The 24,345-nt window shown below is 44.1% G+C and overlaps 1 long non-coding RNA gene across 1 annotated transcript in view; it reads right to left on the minus strand.

Annotated features, from left to right (window-relative positions):
- Positions 1–13,869, minus strand: part of LOC125913297 (uncharacterized) — a 76,336-nt gene extending 62,467 nt beyond the window's left edge. Inside the window, exon 1 of the long non-coding RNA XR_007454971.1 lies at positions 13,786–13,869. This is a non-coding gene — a long non-coding RNA (uncharacterized LOC125913297). The remainder of the gene's footprint in view (positions 1–13,785) is intronic.
- Between the last annotated feature and the right edge of the window lie 10,476 nt (positions 13,870–24,345).

Consider the following 24,345-nt stretch of genomic DNA (forward strand, 5'->3'; position numbering starts at 1 on the left):
CATTGGCTGCCATGTATCTCCAGCGCCTAGAAAGCCAGCATGGTCTCCCTGACAAGCTGCCCTGGCGTATTGCCCCCACACACCTTCTCTCAATTCAACTCCAACAGCCTCTCCTGCAGCTGTTTCCCACACGTGCTCTGTCCCCACCCAGGTATTTTCTACCGCCAGGTGCCAACATCTCCTACAGTCAACAATTCAGCTAACAATTTGTTTGTGGGTTTATCCTCTAGTTGAATGGAAGAAAGAAATCTGGTGACAGATTAACCAAAGCAAACACAGAGCCAAAAGGAGTAGAGTGGAAATATAAATTACACCCTATGGGAGTCCAAAAGAAAAGATGATTAATTACAACCAAGTGAATCAGGAAATGCTTCATGGAAATTGTATCTGCACTGGGCCTCAGTGGGCAGGTTTCGACAGGCCAAATAGGAAAAGGTATTCCATAGGGCAGCAGTGGTGTAAGACAAGGACAAAGCTGAAAAGGGTTAGGGTAGGTGGAGTTCTGATCACTGAGGGCCTTGAATGCTGTGCTCAGGAACGTGGAGCTCATTCTGTAAACAGTGGGGAACCAGTGGAGGCTTTTAAGCAGAGGAATGATAGTATCAGATCTAATAATACTGACCCTTTATGGAGTACTCACTGTGATCCAGGCATCCCACTAAACACTTCTGAGGCATTCACCTACTTAGCCTTCATGATGGCCCCCTGAGGACGGTGAACTGGGACAGCAGTTTGGGGATGGGTCAGGGGCAGAATGGTTAGGGGAGAGGCAATAGGAGAGGACATGATTTCAATGGACTAGGGCTCAGGGAGAAGGGCCTGAGCTCAAGCCTACGGGCAGCAGCAATGACAATTGGCATTAGAATTCTGAGCAGGTAGAATCAGAGGACCTGGTGGTCGATTAGCTTCTGGAGTCAAGGGCACCAGTGACCAGATCTAGAAGGAAAGGCTCCAGGTAAACAACGCCAGCAGTCTCAAGACTTAGCTCCCCTACCTCTCCACTAACATCCCAGTCTCAGGAGAACAAGACACTTTCCCACCCGCTGACCATGAGACTTGGAAATTCAGGAAATTTATAGCAATGAGGGCTCTTCCACTTGGTCCAGGTGGGAGACCAGATGGGACATGGAAGCAAATGAACTGGGAGCAATAAAAGCCCTCCCTATATGAAGCACTAACTATGTGGCAGGCCCCGTACTGGGCGCTTCACAGGCCTCAGGTCACTTAATGTTCAAAGTATCACTATATTGCTTTACTATAATGAAACAGATTCAGAGAGATTAGGTAACCGGCCTGAGCTCACACAGCTACTAAGGGGCAGCGCCGAGACACGCATGCACGCAAAGTCGATGTTTCTGGCTGGTGCATGAAACTGCCTACACGGTAGATCGACTTCTCACAGGGCGGGCAAGGTGTGTCTGGCTCAAGTTGGGTTCGCGCTCACATCTATTCACTCAGTTATTAGTCCAGTCGCTCACTTATTCATATATTATGCCATTACTGAGCACCTACTATGTGGTAGGGAGGGTGCTGGGTAGTCAGAATAAAAAAATTAACAAGACGCCATCTTTGCCCTCAGTGAGAACAGTCTAGAAGGGGAGGCAGACAAGCAAACAGGGGAGGGCAGCTAACCTGGCTTGTGGGGGTGAAGGGGGAACTGAAGAAGACTTTCAGAGGTGATATGTAGGCTCAATCTGGAAGGAGTAGAAGGGTGGCTGGGCTCAGGTGGGGAAGTGAGAAGACAGCAGTGTTCCAGACAGTAGGGCTGGTGCAAATGCACAGGCCTGCCTGAGAAATGATGAACTCTGAACTGAGGACCAGAAGCAACTTGGGTTGCCAAAGGCAGAGACGAGAGGCACAGGAGGCAGAGGCTGGAAAGTAGGGGAAAGAGAACATTCTACTCAGAGTCAAGACATGGGTAGTCACTGAAGGGCAGACTTATATTTAATAAAGCTCTCTCGGGCTGCAGAGAGGAAGAGACAGGGGGCCAGAAGGTGAGGGAGGAGGCTACTGGTACACATTTGGGACAACAGAGAGGCCAAGGAGTGGGAAAAGGATCTGGAAAAATGTTTACGGGTAACATAGGGACTCCTAGTAAGTATTCCAGATGGGAGCAAAGGGCTGGGGCACCCTCAAGGATGACTCATGTCCTCAGCTTCCTCCACCAGCAGGCTTTCCACTCTAAATGGCTCTCTGCAGGTAGGTGGATACCAGTCAATCCTTATGCTCAATGCACATAGCCTGTGTGGATACCTGTGGTTCCCAAACCACTGCTTTTGGGGGAGTGCTAAGTATCTATGGAGTGAGGCTTCAGTCCTGGAGCCACCAGCCAAGGGAGGGTATAACCCTCTCCACATGCAGGAAAAGGTTAGTTCAGGAGGATTGAGTCTCTCAAACTCTGCATATTCCCAAGAAACACCTGATTTAGGCATGGCCCCTGGCCAGCTCCTGGGAGATGAGCTCTAGAGTCTCTGGAATATTCTGCCTGATAAGAGTGTTTCTGTATGCCCGAAGTCTTGGGCCATATGTTAGCAGTTTGTTCAGATAGTTTATGCTAACAATGTGATTTGTGGTGAACACCTATTTTGCTCTGGGGATGGAGTCTGAGTAGCTGAGGTCAGCCACACAGCACAGCATGCCTGCATGACAGACCCCTCTCCCCAATAAAAACCCTGGATACCAAGGCTGGGGTGCACTTCCTTGGTTGGCAACACTTCGCATATGTTCTGACACACTGCTACCAGAAGAATTAAGCACATCCCATCAGCTCTACTGGGACTGGACATCTGGAAGCTTGCACCTGGTTTCTCCTGGACTTTGCCCCATATGCCTTTTTCCTTTGCTGATTTTAATCTGCATCCTTTTACTGTAATACACTCTAACCACAAGTATAAGAGCTTTCCTGAATGCTGGGAGTTCCTCTAACAAACCACAGAGCCTGAGGCTGGTCTTGGGTACCCCTGACACATCCCACCAAGGGGTGACAGCAGAAAAGCACACAGCCCAAAACCCAGTATTTCACCCCAGAGGAGGCAACTTTAGAGTCACGTCCTGCAAAAACAACCTAAGTGGAATACTTTGTGTACCACACAGAGGGCACAAGGACACCTGGAATGCTGGGAGAATATTTTCCAGCTTCTCCAGAATTCAGGGTCGCTCTGCTGTTCTCCTTGTGGCCTCTAGGAGCTTGCTTTGGTTCTGACCTCTATTATCCAACAAAGCATTTTACCTTTTTGTTTTCAGCTTTTGCAAAAAGTGTAATATCCTCCCTCTGCCCCTCCAGTTTGTTTCTTTTGCCAGATAGTTGTGTCAAAACTGCCAGCAATTTCCAGATTCTGTAAAAGAGAATTTGCCCTGAACAACAGATGTGAGAATCTACAGTGTGCCCTAGAAACATAATACATCACTATGGTGTAAATTTATAGGTTATTCGGATAACATGCTGTGATACAACAGGGAAATTAAGCTTCTCAGCAATGTGTATGATCTACAGCCAGGAAATCTGAGGTTCGAGTTGATGTGAATACAAGCTTTCTGTGTGCAACCTTCCTCTTCACTTTACCCCTTGTTCGGTTTGTTGACAGAACGTGAGATGTTGTGAATGAGTGGCACCCACCTCCTCTTCACATTTATCCAGAAAAGGATCTGGACCAATAGGTATATCTGCTCAACTTGCAGTCCAAACCCATTCTTGGCTTCAACTCCAAGCCTAGGCATCAGGAACTTTTTTACAATATTTCAGTTAAATGAATGACTTTTCAGAATACATCCCTATACACATTTGTAAAGCCACTCTGCATCTCCCCAGGCCCTGCCACGTCCTGGTTTAGCTTCCTCTTCATTATCTCCCTCTCTCCAGTACACCGGGGCCCTCAGCACTGCACCTAGATCAGTGGGAAGCAAGACAGGAGGTTCTTCACCTGTTTATGACCTTGTATGAGGCACGGCTCAATGTGGACAGCAGAAATATGGGTACTGTAAGCAGAAAGGAACTTAATACAAGAAACGCAGTGGTAGCAAGTTATTGGAAGGGCTAGAGGACTGGATTCTAGGCTGGGTTCTGGAAAGCCCGCACTAGAACTATAGAGTTCAAGTCCGTACTTCCATGCCTGCTAACCAAGGGTCTACATCCTCTGCTACTTCCTCCAAACCACCTTTCTACGTCAGGAAGCTAGAGAATGACACTGCTGCAGGCCTTCCCTCTGTCCTTGACCTTGCTCAGCAACAACAACCACTGGAGCAAGACGACAGCCCCTCCCTCACTTCCACAATCCAAATCCTGCTGGTGCACGTAAGGTGGATGCCAGACCCCAGCTGTTGAGGGAAGGTTAGGAATTTTTCCAGCATTCTCAGTACAGGAAACATTACTAGGTGAGGGTGGGGACTTGAGTCAGGAGATACACTGCACTCCACTGCAGGCTATTAAGGTGTTTTCAAGATCTCACATTCCGTGTATGACCAGGATCCTGAATAAGAAAAGACAACAATCTCCAGAGAAGGACATAAAGGAGGAAAGTATGCCTTCTGTTACCATCTCCTCTTCCACTGCAATCTGCTTAGAAGTTATTTCCAACTAGTCCTGCCCTCTTAGCTTGTGTCTCTTCTGACTACTTTCAGTCTAGCCCCCTGTTCCTAAGAGTTGACAATGACTCCAAGTCTGAAGCTGGAAGAGATTCTAGAAACAACCCTTTATTTAAAGGAAAAGAGCTAGAAACTTGAGAGTTTCCGTAAGTCTCCCAACTTTATCACTTGGGTCTTCAACTACCTTCATCAAAATATTTAAGGTAACTCAGTGATGCTAGAGATGCCATAGCTTTTTGCTCTTCAATTCAGCAAAGGTTAAAACGCCCTAGCCTTTCCTGTCAAGTATTAATCTCTTAATTTTGAATACAAGTGGTCCCCCAAAGGCCCTGATTAACTGGACCTTAGGGGGACCTTCCTTAACTCTGATATAGAGAACATAGGGAGTATTCAGAAAGAATATATATTTTAACCAGAGATGCTTGCTTGCTTGCTTTAATGTTTTGAGAGAAAGAGAGACAGAGGGTGAGCAGGTAAGGGGGAGAGAGAGAGAGACACAGAACCCAAGCAGGCTACAGGCTCTGAGCTGTCAGCACAGAGACCGACATGGGGCTCAAACTCACGGACCACAAGATCACGATCTGAGCCAAAGTTGGACGCTTAACCAACTGAACCACCCAGGCGCCCAAACCAGAGATGTTTTCATTTGTTTCGTTAGTTGCTCTCTATATTTCTGTTCTCTATTTCCTAAAACAATATGAGGTATGAAAAACAGAGTTTTAAAAAAACACACAAAAAGAGGAACACAGTACTTTGGGATGGGCATGAGGGGCAGAGATTTGGCTAGTAAAAGAGAAACACATTTTGGGACACCTGACTTTGAAGATTCCAGAACTAGTCCTTGGATAACTCTGAAGAAAGACTCCAAGGAATTTGAGAGTGGGAATTTAGGAATTCAGTTAGAAGACACTAAACTGAAGAGCCGGAGAGTTTGTACCATTGAAAGGGACAACTGGTGAACAGACAAAAGACTGCTTTAAGGCAGGGGTTTCTCAACCTCAACATTACTGACATTTTGGACGAGATACTACTATGCTGTGGGGCTGTCCTGTGCATGGTAGCGTGCTTAGTGGTGTCCCCAGCCTGTAGGCTTCAGATGCAAGTAGCAACTCCACAGTCCTCATCACCAAAAATGTCACCAACATTGATAACTGACCCTTGGGGGGGGGGGACAAAATTATCCCCAGTTGAGAACCACTCATTTAAAGTTTAAAACTTGTGAATCAGAGAGAGAGAGAGAAACAGGGGAGGAACCTGGGACGTTAGCATTTCTCTTTTAATCTCACATATTTCTTTTAGGCGGTGACTTCAGGACCTCAGCTGATACAGACCTTCCTCGACTTACAAGGGGGTTTAAATTGAGATAAACCCCATCATAAAGTGAAAATATCATTAAATCAAAAAATGCATTTAATATACCTAACCTACCTACCTGCTGGACATCATAGCTTAGCCCAGCCTCCCTGAAACATGCTCAGAACATTTACATTAGCCTACAGTGGGGCAACATCACCTAACATAAAGTGTATTTTATAATGAAGTATTGAGTATCTCATGTAATTTACTAACTACTGAACTGAAAGTGAAAAACAGAATGGCTGCATGCAGAATGGCTATCAGTGCAATGGGTGTTCACCCTCGTGATCATGTGGCCGACTGAGAGCTCCAGCATCCTACCGCATATCCCTAACCCAAGAGAAGATCAAAATTCAAAGTCCAAAGTATAATTTCTACTGAATGCATATTGCTTTTGCCCCATCGGAAAGTTGAACGTTCTAAATCGAACCACTGCCCATCTTCGACCTTCTTTCGGCATTTCCTCTTCAACTTAAAATACCGTGGCATCTTCATTGATAAGGGCTCCTCCTACTGGACATGCTGTGGTTTCCCCTTCAGTCTCCAAAAGCTAAGATGTTGCCCCCTCAGCTAGGATATTTTAGCAAACCCCCACCCCTTATTCCCTGTCACAAATGTACTAAAGAATGGGGCGCCTGGGTGGCTCAGTCGGTTAAGCGTCCGACTTCGGCTCAGGTCATGATCTTGCTCTTTGTGAGTTCGAGCCCTGCGTCGGGCTTTGTGCTGACAGCTCAGAGCTTGGAGCCTGCTTAGGATTCTGTGTCTCCTTCTCTCTCTGTCCTTCCCCCACTTGTGCTCTGTTTCTCTGTGTCTCTTAAAAATAAATAAACATTAAAAGTTTAAAGAAAAAACCAAATGTACTAAAAAAGCTCAAAGGTCATCTATCACTGCACAAGTTGAACAGTTTGGAGGAACTGTTCCACACAAAAGCTGTTGAATTCAAAGACATTCTGAAGAAAGAGAAAAAAGTTCAATGAGAGCATCAGTGATTCCTCCACTCTGAAAAGAGGTTATCATGCTTCAAATGAGCACACAGTCACGTAAGAAACTGCTGCCTGGAATATCCCTCGGTTCTCTCCCGAAGCAAGCCCTTCTCTGTGCCCCTCAGGAAGTCTCTGCCTGTGACCATATGTCTGACCCCCAAACCCGTTTCTTGACTCAAAGATTGACAAAGACTCTTCCTTTTCTCTCCTTATGTCCTCTGTGGCACCAGGGGGCCTGAGAACTCCAGTGATGTCTTAAATACCTTTTCTCTGACATGACATCAAACTCAAAAGTGGCAGCCTTGCTATAAGGAATGCCTTTGATATTATGAAGCCTTTAAAAGTCCTGCATACCTTCTAGAAAGGATGTAACCTGAGAGCCGATCTCTGGCAGGCATGCACTGATCTCAGGAGATGTTAGAGGCAGAATTCACAAAGTCAATAATTATTTATTGGGTACCCACTATATGCCAGGTACTTGGTTAGGGGCTAAAGAGAGAGACATAATTCTGCCTTGAACGGATCCACCATAAAGCAGAGAAAACTGATAAATAAAGTGGTGTGATAGGGAAGCACAGAGTGCAGACAAGTGTTATCAATGAAGGCTAACACCAGGCACAAAAGGTTGATGGTGGACTTCACAGCAGTCAAGTTAACATCATCTGAACCCAGTGGCCAATCAATCCTAACATCTCAAAAAGTGAAACAATCTGTCATACGTTCCTCCCAACGTGACAGAGTAGAAAGCACATAGCACCACTTATGGAGTATTACTGGCAAAAAAAAAAAAAAGTACTGAATCTAATTAAGTCAGCTTTACCCAATAACAGGAAATACAGGGGTTAAAGGAACAGGTTAAATGACACCAAGAGGATGCAATCAGACAAATTCAGAACGAAGGAAGTTGTACAGTGCAAATAATCTAGTCTCTTCAACAAATAAATGGGATGAATCCCAAAATAATAATAATAATTGTTATTATTAATACTAATAATTGGTTAATAATAAGAGCTGTTAGAAATGAAGATAAATTGAAATTTAAGATACAAACCAACCAAATGTAATTTTGTAGAGATCATTTAGATCTTTATTCAAACCATAAAAGGACATTTGGGGGAAAATTACCTGAAATTAAACATGAATTAGAGATGAGATGGTATTAAAGAATTATTATTACCTTTATTGAGAATAATAATGGTATCATGGTTCTTAGTCTTAAAAGGGTTCTCAGATTAAATGACATTTGAGCTGGCTAAAATATTCCAGATATATTCACACATTATTTGTATAATTAAAATGAAAATGAGAAGTAAAAGAAAAAATAAAGTGTAGAAACCAGGTCTTTCTTATTCAACATAACATATGAGAGGGACCTCATTTAATCTAAGGAGTTGGGTAGAAGGCACATCTATGGAAACCAGGTTCCAATGATGTTGATTACTGCAGAAGAGGTATTCTGAAGAGAAGAGAGAAGCAGGTAAGATGTATTCTAAGACCTTGCTACTCAAAGAGTGGTCCCTGGCCCAGAGCACCAACATCTCTTGTGTTTTATAAATGCAAAATCTCAGGCCCATCTCAGACCCATTGAATCAGAAAATATATTTTAACAAAACACCCAGGTGATTCATTTGCACATTAAAATTTGAGACTCACTGCTCTAAGCGCGTGCTCATCTTTTAATAAAGTTGCTTCATTATCCACCTCTAAAAGCTCCTAGTGACCAAATCTAAGATTTCATGCAGGATCCCCTGGGAGCAAAGATTTGTGTATTAATCTGTTGCAACATCTACACCGGTTCCCTTACTAATGGCTGATCCACCATCTATTCCTGGCCCCAAGCCACACAACATCCTCCCTGCCATGCTTCCTAATTGGTAATCTGCCACCCATGACCTTGACCAGATGGTGTACTGCCTTGGGACCCCTGGCCTCATCAGCTGATTCCACACTTAGGCAGAACCACCATACAAAGGGAGGCCAGTGCCTGGAGCAGCCGTAGAGATGGATGGGCCCCCAAAGATTGTGGCATGCAATTAAAGGGAAAGAACTCTATTAAGTATTTTTATGAGAGGCCAAGGCCCTTTACAGATAGGGGTCACCAGCCCTGCTATTAATCTAGTCTTGCTCTGTCCTCCGAATAGAAAATACTTTACATATGAAGAGATATGAGGAGGGCACAGGGGCAGATGTGGAGTGCTTCAAATCCATCCGGATAAGTGGGAGTCCCTTCTACCCTCTATTTACCCAAGACAGGAAGGAAGGTTTGTCTCCATTAGTGATATCTTCCCTTTTGGGTAGAGCCAACTTGGGAGCAGTGTCTATGCCTTCTTTGTGATTAACTTTTGTTCATGCACATGGCTGTTTAATGAATATTGATTCTGGTGACTGCTTTGATTAATAGGGTCTGAGGAATTTCACACTTAATATCTGAGTTGAGATGAGGCATGTGGCATCATTTCAATTCTCAGGGAACCGGCAACTACATCACAGCCTCTTTTATAAAGTGTCTTAAAAGAAATCCTTTCCATGTTTCTGAATATTGGCCATCAGACATGCCCAACATCTTCAAGTCTTTTAGTTTTGCATCAGCTAGCTGCCTGAGGGTGTAGAAAAGAGAGCTGAACAGTGAGACCGTGGGGGGGGAGGGGGTTTAGGACGTGGGCTCTGAATCCAAATTGCTTGGGCTTAAGTCCCAATTTTGCTATTTACCATCTGTGTGACACTGAAATTACTTACCACCTCTGTGCCTCAGTTTCCTACATGTAAATGGGGATAATAATGTCTTCTGTCTCACCATTTTGTCATGAGGGTCATATGAGGTAACATATGTAAAGCACTCGGAAGAGCGCCTGGAACAGAGTAAGTGCTCACTAACGTCATTATTATCACTGATACAAATACCTACTATGTTCCAACACCAATTCTCTGACACTAACTGGGTGTCCTATGATTCCATTCAATTCTGACACTAACTACTCAGAGTTAGCACAGACCCAAGAAGTTAAGGGTAAAGTCCTTTTATTCTAACTACTCGTAGTACCAGATCCCACGAGATAAAGAGCAAGGTCCCCAAGATAGCCCTTATTTCAGATGCCAGTTGCAAGGGGGATCCCCAGATACCTGTACTTGTGTGTGACTTGGCTACAAATTCAGGGGTTCCAATGTCCCAGCCCCTCTTCAGGTTTGACAATTCACTAGAATGACTGAAGGCTACAGTTCTGAAACCGCCAAACACTGAAGGTACATAGGTAAGTTCTTGCGGGAAAGGCACAGAACTTCTTTGCTCTCTCTGGGCATGTGACCCTCTCAGCACATCCACTTCTTCACCAACCAGGAAGCTCTCCTCAGCGCCGGTTTTCAGTTTTTGTCTGGGGTTTCACTGTACTATCACCACTGATTAAATCACAGGCCGCTTGAGTGAACTTGATCTCCAGCCCTGCTCCTCGCCCCAGAGGTCAGGGGGTGGGGTTGAAAGAAAGTTCCATACTCTAATCATAACCATGTCTTGGTTTTTCTGACATAACCAGTCCCTCCCTTGAAATTATTTAAGGCCCGTCAAGAGTCACCTCATTAGCATAAACTCAGGTATGGTCAAAGGGGCTCTTAGGATAATAAAAGACTCTACTATCACATGGGAAATTCCAAGGATTTTTGAAACTCTGTGCCAGGAACCAGGGACAAAGACCAGCTGTGTTCTTTATTATATCATACTCAATAAATATTCCAGCACTTACGTTGGGCCAGGTACTATGCTAGGCACTGGGGAATAATCTGTATTTTCAATGGTTTTCATTAAGCCACAAGCCTGCAGAACAGCACCATGCCTTGACCAGGATTCAGGATCAGCACCTTTACTTCCCCATCATGACCACCCACACAGAACCATACCTCAAGGGTTTGAAGAACCACAACTTTTTTGGGCTGTGGGGCACCTGAGAACTTATGAAAACGACTCCACCCCTTTACAGATGAGGAAACCAAGAATCAATTGGCTCAAAGTTTTATTCAGTCAGTGACACATGTCATGACTGATAATCTGTACCTATTTCCATTCGCCATGAGCTACGGGATCAGAGACCTCAGCAACTGTGCCAAAGGTGAAAAGTAGATATTTACTGTTCTTTGGATTAAGGGCCTAGTCATTCTCCTCTGCCCCACTATTATGGCCCTCAGAGTTGGCTTGGAAGACATATAGGACATGATAGCGAGAGCTGTTGGTCAGAGGAACAGACATCAGACATCCCTTCTCCCTTCTCTCCTAAGCTAATTAGCCCTCCTACCACCACCTTCCTCCCTGGAGGAAAGGTCCTAAATCTCTGGCAACTCCATTCTACTTGGTATTTGAGGAGGGGACACGCACCATGTACAGAGCATCCTAGTAGCTGCTGGGTACACAGAGCTGAGTAAGACTTGGTCTTATATATCTACATACATAACTTGAATGAGAAAAAAAAAATGTGAGAAATGTGGCACCAAAGGTGTAGTATACCATCAGAATATAGGGGAAAGAGAGATTAATTAAGGTGAGGAATCCTAGTAGCACTGCTTTTACAGGGTACTAAACTTTCTGCTAATCTGAAGGCCAATGAGGAAGAACCCAAAAGCTAAAATATGCTGAGTGCCTGCCATGCTATGCAAATACACAATGTTTTATTTGCCTTCAATCCTCTAATTAGGGGTTTTCAAATGATTTTTACCATGTGCCCTAATTTATAAAACATGTGGACAATTTCATAAATATATACATGGTTACGGGTGAAATGTGAACATATACTGACGTGTTGTGTAAAGCACATAAAACACAGCAAGATAATAAAAATGACCAATTGGAAAACCGGATTTCCCATAGATGGCTATTATCAACATCCTCTGTTTCCACCTATTCTTTCTGACACTCCTTCGTTGAGGGGTGATGTCTGTGTTCCCTCCCTTTGAACCTGGGTGCAAGTCTGTGGCTACCCCAGCTAGACAGGGTCATAAAAGGAGATACCATTCTGCTTGGCTCTTTCTCTCTTGGGATGTGTGCCTTGGGGGGCCCTGAGCTGAAACAGAAGAGTAGATGGCCCAGGCAAACAGGAGGTGACAGTCCCCATCAACTCCCTGAGGGGATGATGCAGGTCCCAGCCTTTGAACCGACCCAGGTGACACCATGTGGAACAGAGACCAGCTATCCCTGCTGAGCTCTGCCCACATTGTAAAATGGTAAGTGGGATCACTACTGTCAGTGCTCTAAACTGCTAAGTTTGGGAGCGATGTGTTCTACAGCCACAGTAACTGGAAAAAAAACAAAGATGAGGTAAAATACTTCTAAAATTATCTTACTTTATCAATGGCATAAAAACTCTTTATACTCTTAATATTATCATTCATAACGATACATTTAGTGAGAGCAACGTAGTTGGATATACTTCATTAAAAAGCAAACAAACAACTCATGGTGCAATAATTCAGAGTTGGAGTTCTATGCCTGGTTTATTTCCCCACTAGATTTTTTTTTTAAATTGAGGTATAATTGACATATAACATTGTATTAGTTTCAGGTGTACAACATAATGATTCGATATTCATACATATTTTGAAGCGATCAACACAGTAAGTCTGGTTAACATCCATCATCACACACAGTTACACATTTTTTTCTTGCAATTGAATTTCTAAGATCCTAGTAACTTTCAAATATACAATACATTATTATTAACTATAGTCACCATACTGCTATACATTCTATCCCCAGGACTTATTTATTTCATAACTGAAGTGTGTACCTTTTGACCCCTCTCCCCATTAGATTTTCATGGCAGACTTGGCCAAAAAGATACCTCATTTCATGAAAACACAATATAAGCCTATGGATCGTACCCTGTAGTTAATGTTACTAACCCGTATTTCAAAGTGTCTTGATAAATCTTAATTATTTTGTCTTCTTGTCAGAACTAAGTATATCCATTTTGTTTTTACCCCAAAATGTGGCTGAGAGCTCAGGCCAAGAGTAGACGATCTGGCCCCACCATTCTCTCGACTGCTTGTCTGCTGCTTCTTTACAGGAATCTCTTAATGCCACGCGTTCATTTAATGAGGAAAAGTTCAGTTACACCAGATAAAGAAGAGAGGCACTACTGCTGTAGTCACCTGTTTACTACCTCCAGAAGCCCCTCACCGCCCTCAGGATAAATAAATATCCAAGCCTCAAACCTGGCAGACCGTGTCATCTGCTCCCTCATATGCACCTGGGCGCCAGCCTTTCCAAATCACTTGCAGCCTCTGTTCAGTTCCTCACAGTGAATGATTATGGAATACATCCATGTATCTGAGTTGAAGTCAAATGCACAGAAGATAGCCGCTCATTCTAAATGTATGCACACTTTGTCAAGGATGGTAGAGAGAAGGGGTCCCACATACTTGTGTGACAACCTTACCCAAAACGATGGCAAAAATGAGCCAAACATTCCTTAAAGGTGCCTGAAACTGTAGGGTTGGGGGTGGGGGCAGAGGAGTCCTTGTGCTAACTAAGGAGTCTGTACCAACCACACTGTATTTCTCTTCTGACTTAGCGTGGATGGTATAATGGTAGCCACACCCCAACGGGTAGCCTTGACCACCTTTCCTTCAAATGTGTGATCTTTAAAGCCTTATTATCTTTTAAGTATGGTTCCCATTATCCCCTCGAACAAGACTGTTTATCCGGTACACAGCTTTACTTTTCTGATGAATGTCCATGGCAAAATCTAATTCTGTTACCCAAAAATTTCCTTTTGTAGCCAAACCTTTAAAAACTCATCTATTCTGTAAAGTAGGTATATTTATATTCCTCGTTTCCTTTAGGGATAGAGGAGGGAAATGGAGTAGGCAAATGCATTCAGCTCACCAGTTATTAATGCCGTGGATTACATCCTCCGCGGATTATAAGGGGTGTGTTTTTCATTCTGGGCCAAACACTGACCGAAGTACCTGGGGAATAAAAACTCATTTTAAAATTAGCCCAAGCAAAAATAAATAATGAGGGAAGAAAATGCATTGTAAAAAAGAATAATATGAAGCAGGTGAAAGCCAGATAATACGGTTTTGATCAATCACTGCTTTGGACTGCCTTTTCCCTGCTTTCTCTGCCATTTGCATGCATAATTGAATGTTGCCTACTTGATGAAAAGGAACGCTTAGGAGAAAATATTGCCATCACGATGACCAAGAGTGGCTAAATTTGTGCTTTACTAACCTTCAAGGCTCCCTTGTAGGAAATGTCTCGTTTTCAGAGTCTGTGCCCCCTTAGAATTTAGGTCTAGTTTGCCTTTCATGGATAGACGGTAGACCTTCTAGGGAATTAGCTCTCTATACCTTGGTGTGTCCCTATTAGGGATTCTTAACGGCATTTCCTTATGAAATTTCCTCAGACATCCACAATTCCCAGGAGATCTGAACATGACATTTCTTAACACTCATATTTGACTTTTCTCTTCCTTTCTCTTATTTACCCTTTGGAAAAGTATTTTTTTTTAAACATTTATTTATTTTTGAGAGACAGAGACAGAGTGTGAATGGGGGGAGGGGCAGAGAGAGAGGGAGACACAGAATCTGAAGCAGGCTCCAGGCTCTGAGCTGTCAGCACAGAGCCCGACGCGGGGCTCAAACCCACGAACCGTGAGATCATGACCTGAGCCAAAGTCGGACGCTTAACTGACTGAGCCACCCAGGCACCCCTGGTGAGTATTTTGAAGATGTGGTCTCCTTCTTTTCCCAAATATATAGTGACCTAGACCTCTTCACTCCTTGGCAATCTCTGTGAATCTCTTCACCTCTTATCTTCCTTGTCACTGGCATGATAGCATCTGAGTTAACTCGAGAGGAGAAGATAGCATTAATTTTGCACACCTCCAAAAGAATGATAAGGCTGTCTGTACATGATGGCAACACAGCTACTGTGAGGACTGATTTATTGAAACATAAGGTTTATAGTACAGATACAAGAAAATTAATCGTTTGATGGCAAATTCGCTTTCCCCTCTGTGGTAGGAGCGCCCAGTAGCTTAGACCTATATGTAGTGGAGTAATCCCCAGAAAGCCTTTTCTTCTGCCTTGCTAAGTAGCACTGTGTATCAACAAACCTTATAAAATAATACCTCGAGGTGTCCCACTGGTATTCTAGAAGCCATCTTTAGGAGCCAGTCAAGCTCAATGAACTGCTCCAGGGAAAGCTCTGACCTTCCAGTGAGTTCCTTGCTGGGCTTCTGCTGACAAGCCATTGACCTGAGGGGCAGAGGGCATTGTGTTTTCTTGTTCACCACTGGAAATTATAATATTTTCATAGACTCTCCTTAGGAAGACCAGAAAGTGCCTTCTTTTACTCCTTTTGTGATACTGTTAATTGAACTTCATGCAAAATAAAATTAGTCTTCTACAGCTCCCTACACACATGGGTTACTCAGCAGATTTCACTACAACCAAATTGCTTTCTCCTTCGTTACATATTTTCCATTTTTTAATCTACACTTACAAATGCAGTCACTGAAAAAAAAAAAAAACCAACTAGCCTTTGGGCCTAATGTACTTTTTTTAATAATGATTTTTTTAAAAGGGAACCTACATTGGCCTGACTTCCTTTTGTCTGAATAAAAGCTTTAGCACAGTATAAAAGGGTTGCATGTGCTGAAATGTTGCCCAAGGATATGTGTTATTATTCCTCCCCCCTTGACCAGCAGGGTCTCCGTTCTCTTTCCCTTTCAGCCTTTTGTTTGAACAGATGGGATTGGGGAAGCAGGGAAAGAAAGCCATTCTGTTCTCATTAACTCTCCCCATACACAAACACAAACCTGGGCTTCAGGGACTCTGAAACGGGACAGCTCCCACTCTATTGCCATTGAGACCTGATGTACTGAGATACAAAGAAAGCCAGGCCCAGGGCCCACATCACCATTTCAATGAGGTTGCTAACCAGTAAAATTATGTTTATATACGTTTTTATAAATACATTCACAAAAAGATGTGTCCATATAACACAAGCAAATATCACGTGTATAGAAAAATCCACCTATTACATGTAGTATATATAATATAGTATTTTCAGAAATTTCTTTATCAGCTATGGTGATATCTTGAGTACAAATATATTTGTGATGGAATATAATGGTGTTCTGTGAATTATAAAATCCTTTCCCCCTTTATCACGTCTTCTCTCTATAGAATAGAGCTTAAATATATTGAGAATGGTGGGGTTCCTATTATCTCATGCTCTCTTGTTCAGCTGTAGCGTAAAAATTTTTATTAAGGTTTCTAGTTTGGATGGTCTTGTTTGTTAAAGCTCTTGACCAAGAAAAATGTCACAAAAAAATTTAAAAATTTGGGTCCAAGTATTCAAGGTCTCTCTTCTGGGGTCCTTATACAAATAAAAGACTTTAAGAAATAGATACATACATATATTGAGAGAAAGTAAAAGGCTTTCCAGAAAGAGCTGAGGGTGTTTCCCCCCTGGTGAGCTAATGCCGGGAAGTGCTATCTTTTGTTCTGGATGCTGGATTAGAAAGTGGTCTGGCCTATTTGTTAGATCATATTTGCTTTTAAATCTCCGTCCATCCTCATTACTATGATGAGGGTACTGAGGCAAAGATAAACAGAGCCTGAAAAGATGTCTTCTCATGGCCAGATGCTACCACATGGGCTTTTGACTCCATGAGCCCTAGGTCTCAGGAGGGCGAGCGAAAAAAGAAAATGCCCAGGAACAGATGCATTTATATTTCATAGCACATTCATACATGCAGAGTGCAGTCCCCAAGGAGAAGGATGCTACTTTTACTCTTCTAGGACTTCTAAAGGTGTGGAATGTGTAGAATAAACACGAAATGGGTAAAACTGTGGAGATGGTAAAAAGATCAGTGGGTTGCTAGGGGTTGGGGAGAAGGAGAGCTGAGTAGGTGGAGCACAGAGGATTTTTAGGGCCGTGAAAATATCCTGTGAGATACCATAATGATGGATACGTGTCAAAACATCTGTCAAAATACATTTGTCAAAACCCACAGAATGTACACCACCAAGAGTGAACCCTAATGTAAACTATAGGCTTTGGGTGATAATGATGTGTCAATGTAGATTCAACGACTGTAACAAATGTACTGCTCTGGTGGGGGAGGCGATGCGTGTGTGCAGGCAGAAAGTACGGGGCAAATTTTCACTTTCCTCTCAATTTTCCTGTGAGCCTAAAACTTCCCCTAAAAAATAAAGTCTATTTTCTAAAAAAGAAAAACAGTCTTTTTTTTTTTTTCAATTAAATGGATTTTGTGGCATGTCTCTTGGTGGGATCCCCCAAACACAGGGGAATATTTGTATCAGAAGACAAGCATCTCTAGGCGATAAACAATCCTTTGTAGTGCTATCAAATATTTCCTTGGAGTTTGTTATGAACACAAATTCGCCAGTTTACTTTTTTTTTTATGCCCAAAGAAACCAAAGCACAAAATGCTCCAGGCCTGAGTTTGTGATCAAAAAGAGAAATTGAGTAGAATTTCTATTCCTTATTAGCAATTGTTAACTCAGGAACACAGGATTCAAAAGAACCTGTTGAAAATAAAACATTTTGTCAACTATCCAGATCACATCAAAATATGCTGATATTTAATATCCTGTTAGGGAAAAAGAAAAAAAGAACTCTGTTGTATACCATAATTGTTTCCTGCTGTATAGAAAAAAAAAATGCAGATCTGGACTTCAACTAGAAAATCTTGGAATATCTTTCAATATTTTTATTTTCAAAATCGGTTCAGATGGACCAGGCTGAGGGCAGAGAAGATGGCTCTAAATTGGCCAAACAACCACAGGGAAAAAAGGCCAGTGATAAAAGGCAGCCAGTCCCAAGGGGGGCTGTCTTGCAGGGCGCCGTGGGGGTCAGCACTGGCTTTAGTCCTATTTAATATTTTTATTACCAATCTGAAGGGGGAGGGGAGGCTGAATAAAAATGAAATCTGCAGATGGCTACTCATTACAGAGGATTTGCAGACCCCAGGAAGAGCAGGAATGAAATTCAGAGGTTCATTTGGAAAGGTGGTCAGAAAAAAAAACAAAGGCGGCTGGAAAGCAGTGAAATGGGGAATCCCAGGGCAACAACTCCATTGCAGCAGGTGAAAGGCATCTCAGGCTGCAGGAATTCTGAGAGCTTCCTGGCAGTGGTCAAGTTTTACCCCTGCTTATTAAGGAACGCCACACATTTTAGGTGTTCGGACTGGCAAGGTAAAGGTCTGCGAGATGGTCTTTAGATTGCTGAATTCAGTTTCAAGAAGACATAGGGAATTTAAGTTAGGATCTCTTCTCTGCCTTCATAATTGCATGTGCTCCTGCTGAGGGGTGATTTAAGGCATATGGATGATTAAAAAGACCAGTAGGCAACCAGGTCCGTGCCATTCTTCGATGTGCACAGGCAGCCCTCTGTCCTCAGAGCCTGTCACTCTGTGCAGCTTGGCTCCTGAGATGTACACAAAGCCTTTCTTCAGGAAGAGCTACCCACAGGCCTGGCCTCCCTTTGCTAGTGCCCCATTCATTGAAGTGCTGCCCCTGCAAGTTCTGCAGGCTGTCCCTATGTGCTCAGCAGAGAAGTCATCGTCAACTGAGGAGATCTCCTCTTTGCTCGGAACCCTCCGTGGCTCCCAAATGCCTGTAGAAAATTGGCATTCCTTAACCTAGGATTCTGGCTGTCTCCTAAAGAGCATGTAAGTTACTGCACCATCCCTGGAGTCAAGACTGACTGGCTTCAAACTGCCTGACTCACCGAATGCCCATTGTTTCAAGTACCAACTACCAGCCACTTTCAACTACCAAACAGGGAAACCAGTATCTGCCTCATCATGTTGTTCTAAGGGTCAAATGAAAGAAATATACATAAAGTGCTTATATCGTGTCTGGTACACCATAAGTGCTCAAAGGATGCCAGCCACAGCTTTTGGTTTGACAATTATTCACAATGTGTCCCTAATGCCACTTTATCAAATGACCTTTCAAAAACAATCTTCCTGGGTTTATTTATGGCACGTGTTTTATCTTCCAGAAACTGGCATTTCTAGGAAAAATCTTTAATCTACCATATACCAGTGATCTTTTCCTGCAGAAGCTTGATGACCTACCTGCTCCATGTTGAACAGGCACCCACGTTTGTGGCTCTGCCTGCCTCACGGTGGACCAGCTTGTCATACAGCACCCTTCACTCTCTGATCTCAGCCCAACCTTCCAGCCTCTCATCTTTCACTCTTCTTGCCCAGGCTCCTCACAGTGTCTCCTACAGGCACACCCCCACCTTCGTCCAACACCCCCCCACCCCGCCGCCACCAGACTGGTTACCCACACTGTTTGTTCACACACCTGGGGTTTTCATGCCTGTGTGTCACTCACAACGCTCCTTCCGTCCTGCCATTACTTCCTCACTTAGAAACAAAATCTCATTCCCTTTAAGGCCCCATCAAGATGGTGCCACTTCTGTGAAGCCTTCCCAGGAACTACTCTGCTCTATCCCTTCTCTGAGGAAACCAATCTCTTCCTCTGGGTTCCCACTACTGTAACTCCCAACAGGCCGCGTGGCTGTCTCCATCTCTATTGTGAGGGCTCCTGCGGTCAGAAGTGTGTCTTACTCAACCTACACCTCAGGTTCCTGGCACAGAAGTCCTTAATAAATATTTGCTGAGTGTTTTAGTTAAACTTGTTAACTCATGAATGGAAGCTGTTCTTGCTGGAGGAAGGGAAGAAGCTCCAGGGAATCCAAGGAAAGGGGCAGACAGGTCTAGAGACAGGAGAGCCTGGTCTATCCACTAGGACCCCCTGCTGGACAGAGAAAGTGGGTGCAAGTAAGCAGCTTTGAAATTAACTTTGGGACTGGGAGCCCTTTCCCCACGGGAATTGGGTCTGGGTTAGCCACAGAGAAGCACTGGAAGTGAGATTCCAAAATGCAATTTCACAGTTGGAGCCACCTTCCTCCTCCAGCATGGCAGCAGCACGTCTGTCCTGGGGACAGGCACACAGACTGTGTAATCAGGCTCAGCTGGTAATCAGGGAGCTGCCAAACAGACGCGAGACTAAATTACCTTCCCGTCCCGGACAAAGTGGCCTTCTCGATGAGGGTTCAAACCAGTGATGGTGGAAAAAAACAAAGGAAGGCAAGTGGCAGCTGCTACCAAACACCTGGCCAGTGGACGGCTCCCAATCCGTCCTTATTCAACCCGCAGACCCTCTAAAGCCAGGGTTGCTTAATGAGGAGCGAGCGTTTCAGACCAAAGGTATTTGGTGCCAAAGTCATCGTTAGAGGAGGAAAACAATTTATGCCCACAGTGACAACAAAAGGGGCAGAACCAATTTCCTGTCAACAGCCTGCCAATGGCCGACCGAGTAAACTTGGAAGAAACAATGTGCCTCAGTTTCCCTCTTTTGTAATTGAGAGGAATGTGCCCTCACATCCAAGATTCAGATGGTAAGATCTTTTTGGGATTGAAGATCCAATTTCTGTTCCTGCATGTGTGTGTCCTTAGGGGGCTGGAAGGGACCTTGAAATTAGGAGAGAACCATGTACGTTCATGAGCTGTGGGATAAAAAGTGCTAGAGGAAGGAAGGAAAGCCCAGAAATCAAATAACTGCCTAGGAAAGGGGCATTTCTGAGGCTTAGAGGGAGAATGAGGCTGCTATACTCGATTTGTAGTTACTAAGGACTCGGAATACCAGGTACATGCTGTGCACGGAGTTTGCAGTGAGCAAAAACAACCAGAAGTTTACCCTTGCTTTCCTGAAGCTTACAGTCTGGGGGGCAAACAGCCATTAAACAAATCTTCCCACGAGTAAATGTAAAACGGCATCTCTGAGTGCCATGAAGAAGCAAAGAGCTATGGGATTGGCCGTGGAGGACTTGATCCAGTTAGGAAAGGCCCCTCAGAGTGTGGCACCGGAGCTGAGAGTCGAGGGGACAAGTAGGGTTCACTCCATGTGGAAGGGAAAGAGGAGCGTTCCAAGCTGCTGGGACAGGTGGGCAAAAAAAGGCTTCTGCAATTGCAAGTAGGTCTTACTATTCACTGCATCAATTATTGTGTGGCTCAGACATTTTATACCCTAGGTCAACAGAAGAGGGCCAGGCTAGCTGCAAGGCAAGGCTGCTTTCTACTATGGAGGTGGGTGATGAGGGAGAGGTTCTGCCTGAGTAGGATGGTAAATGTCACCCTCCAAAGGGGGCTGGAGGCAGGTCCTGTGTTTCACCCTGCTGTCTGGGTAACAGGAACAAGGTCAAGAGGTTCTGCTATAGCTTGTGGGTAGCAGCCAGTGAGATGGGCAGGACTTGCTCCACGGAAGGGATTCCGGACAGGGCCTGTGACACTGCATCATCCGTATCAGTCAGCTATTGTCACAATGATGCTGAAAAACAAGTCAGCTCGGCACTCAGTACATCACCACACCAGCATTTATGTTCATGGTCTACAGTTTTTCTGCTATTCAGCTGATCTAGAATGGGCTACATGGGAGGCTTTGCTTCAGGCTGTGGGTCAAGCAGGGCTCCTGGCTTCAGGTTGGGTTCAGGCCCATTCCATGTGTCATGCTCAGATCCAGGCTGAAGACTCAGTGCTACCCAAGGCATGTCCTTGTCACGGCAGATCACTGGATGCAAAAGCAAGCCATGCAAGCACATTTAAGGCCTCTGTTCATGTTGTGTCTATTAACATTCCAGTGGTCAAAGAAAGTCACATGGTGAAAGTCAACACCAATGTGACAAGGATGTATATTGCACACACAGTGGGAAGGGTAAGAAATGAATATTTGCTTAACAATAATGCAAATTATTACACCATCCTTAAGACCAGCATGTGGTTATTTTAGGATCAGAAACTAGTGCTCTGGAAACTCACTATTTGTATTGTCTGCTATTATTTCCTTTTTGTTCTCCCTTAGTGTTTAGTTAAATTCTTTTTGAAAATGTCAGATTGTCTCAGCTGTTATGAAGAACAAGGAGAAACACTTTTGTCTACCCTTGAGCCTGAATTTTAAATGGAACTGATGGATCCCAGGGCGAGAATCCCAAGTGAGGTGAAACACGGGGGAACAGTTTCTAAGAATTCTTGTTCAGTAGTCACCCCCCTCCCCCCCACCCCCCACACACTTTGCATGTGATTCTCCTTCCAGCATTCTTCTCTGCTCACTCCTTGGAGGATTCTGGGGTTTGAGTTCGTAAGAAAACAGTTTCAGTGTACATGACATGTCAGACTACAGCATGGCAGAAACAATGTGCTATCCATCCTAAACCAAGATGCTTCCAGCTGACTTGCCATTAGCAAGACAGGCCTCCATAAGTACTGCCAGTTGTTCCAACCATCAAGGCAGGGCCCTACATACCAGGTTTCAGGCATGTCTTCATGTCCAGCTAGGGCAAGTGAAGTTAACCAACACTTTTATTTTAGAAAGTGAAACTCTGGAAACTGATAAACACTCCCACACTGGTCCCTGAGAGGGAGTGCTGGAGACCGTCAGGATCTATCACTAACACTCAAAACGCAGGTCAACCTCTGTGTCACAGAGGGTAGCCAGAACCTCTCCTCATTCTTCCTTATAGCCAGTGGTTGCAATTTGCAAGAGCGTTCCTCAAACTTTAATGGGCTGAGGAATCACCTAGGGGTTTTGTTAAAATATGGATTCTGATTTACTGGGCCTGGGGTGAGTTGAGTCTGCATTTTAAACAAGTTCCCAGGTTTTGACCTGCTAGTCCATCAAACACACTCTGAGTAGCAAAGGATTTGGAAACCTCGTTCTGTTCCTTCTAGGAAATGAAGGGAATGAAATTGCTACTTTAGGTGTATCAAAACGTCAAAGTACGGGAGAACCTTTTGTCAGGCTTTGGTGGGGTCAGGACTGGCTGCATATGGTTTCCAGTCAAATCAGGGAAAAGGGGAAACATTATTTAGAAGCGGATTCAGGCTCAATCTCAACTGATTTAACCTCACTAAATTCATTTAACCTTTATCTGCTTATAAAGCACTTATAACCTGAGTTGTCTGCCAATGAAACGGCTGTTTCTGATGTACTGCACTTCCTGCTCCTGAAGGTGCTAGAGAAGGAGTGAAGGGACTACTGATGAGAGAGGGCAGGGAGGGTTCCAGCTGTGTGCAGAAGGTGACCAGAGGACCACCTACCTTCAATGTCTTGGTCTATTTTAGACTGCATATGTGGTTTCTGTACAAGGTATGATTCTAATTTGTGATTTATCATTTTTGTTGTGAAGTGCTCAGAAATGGAAGATGCTGTAAAGCAGCGCACTGCATTCAATGGGAATGCATTCTAACCCTGTCTTCCCTCACAGACTTTGTATTCCTAGGCAATCACACATTTCTTAGAAATAGGGGGCAGATGTGAACCTTGGTGTTTTGCACACTGACCTCAGGGTACTGGCTCTAGAAGAATTCACGTGGGGTAATGTGGAAACAAAGTCTAAGAGACCCAGCAAGTCAGGCAGGACAGTGTCCCCCTAGGAGCCAGAGCCTGTGGGCCCCAATGCTGGGCCTGCCACTTGGATGGCTGTATGTCTCGGATAGGCCATCACCCTCACTTTTCCCATAAGGGCATTAGAGAACTGGATTCGATCCCTTTGCTTTGTTTTCCTGTCTTTTAAGCTGTGGAAGCCTTTTGTCAAATAAAGTCTAAAGATGAACCCAATAGAAAAAAGCAAAGCTGCTGGGCACCGGGTGGTTCAATTGGCTACGTGTCCAACTCTTGATTTCAGCTCAGATCATGATCTCACGGTTCAGGAGATGGAGCCCCGTGGCGGGCTCTGCGCTGACAGTGCAGATTCTTTCCCTCCCTCTGTCTCTGCCCCTCCTCACCACAAAATAAATAAACTTAAAAAAAAAAAAAAAGCAAAGCTTCTCTCATTGGAGCAGGGAGCCTAGAACTTTTCTATAGGGTCCTTAACAATCCATGAGGCACTGTGGAAGCCAACAGCTGAAAAGACACAGTCTGCAAACCAAAACAAACCTCTGCCCTAGATGACCTCAAAGGTCCCTCCTGTTCCAAGCTGGAGAGATCACCTCATTTGCAAGAATGCCCTCTAAGACTGCATAAAAGGTGGGAATTAAGCCTCTCCCAGCAGTAGGACACCTGTCTGTGAAAGGTTTGGGCCCTTCCTTTTTGCTCTTATACACATAAATTCAGGTCTTCAGGAATAAAGAATACACGACAGGGACACCTGGGTGGCTCAGTAGGTTAAGCGTCTGACTCTTGGTTTTGGCTCTGGCCATGATCTCATGGTTGGTGAGATCAAGCCCCACGTCGGGCTCTGCATTGACAGTGAGGAGCCTGCTTGAATTCTCTCTCTCTCCCTCTTTCTCTGCACCTTCCCAACTTGTGCTGTCTCTCTCAAATAAATAAATAAACTAAAAAAAAAAAAAAAGAATACATGATAATAAAATCCTGATCACAGGGTACTGTTCACCAA

The sequence above is a fragment of the Panthera uncia genome, assembly GCF_023721935.1.
Source record: "Panthera uncia isolate 11264 chromosome C1 unlocalized genomic scaffold, Puncia_PCG_1.0 HiC_scaffold_4, whole genome shotgun sequence".
Taxonomy (NCBI): domain Eukaryota; kingdom Metazoa; phylum Chordata; class Mammalia; order Carnivora; family Felidae; genus Panthera; species Panthera uncia.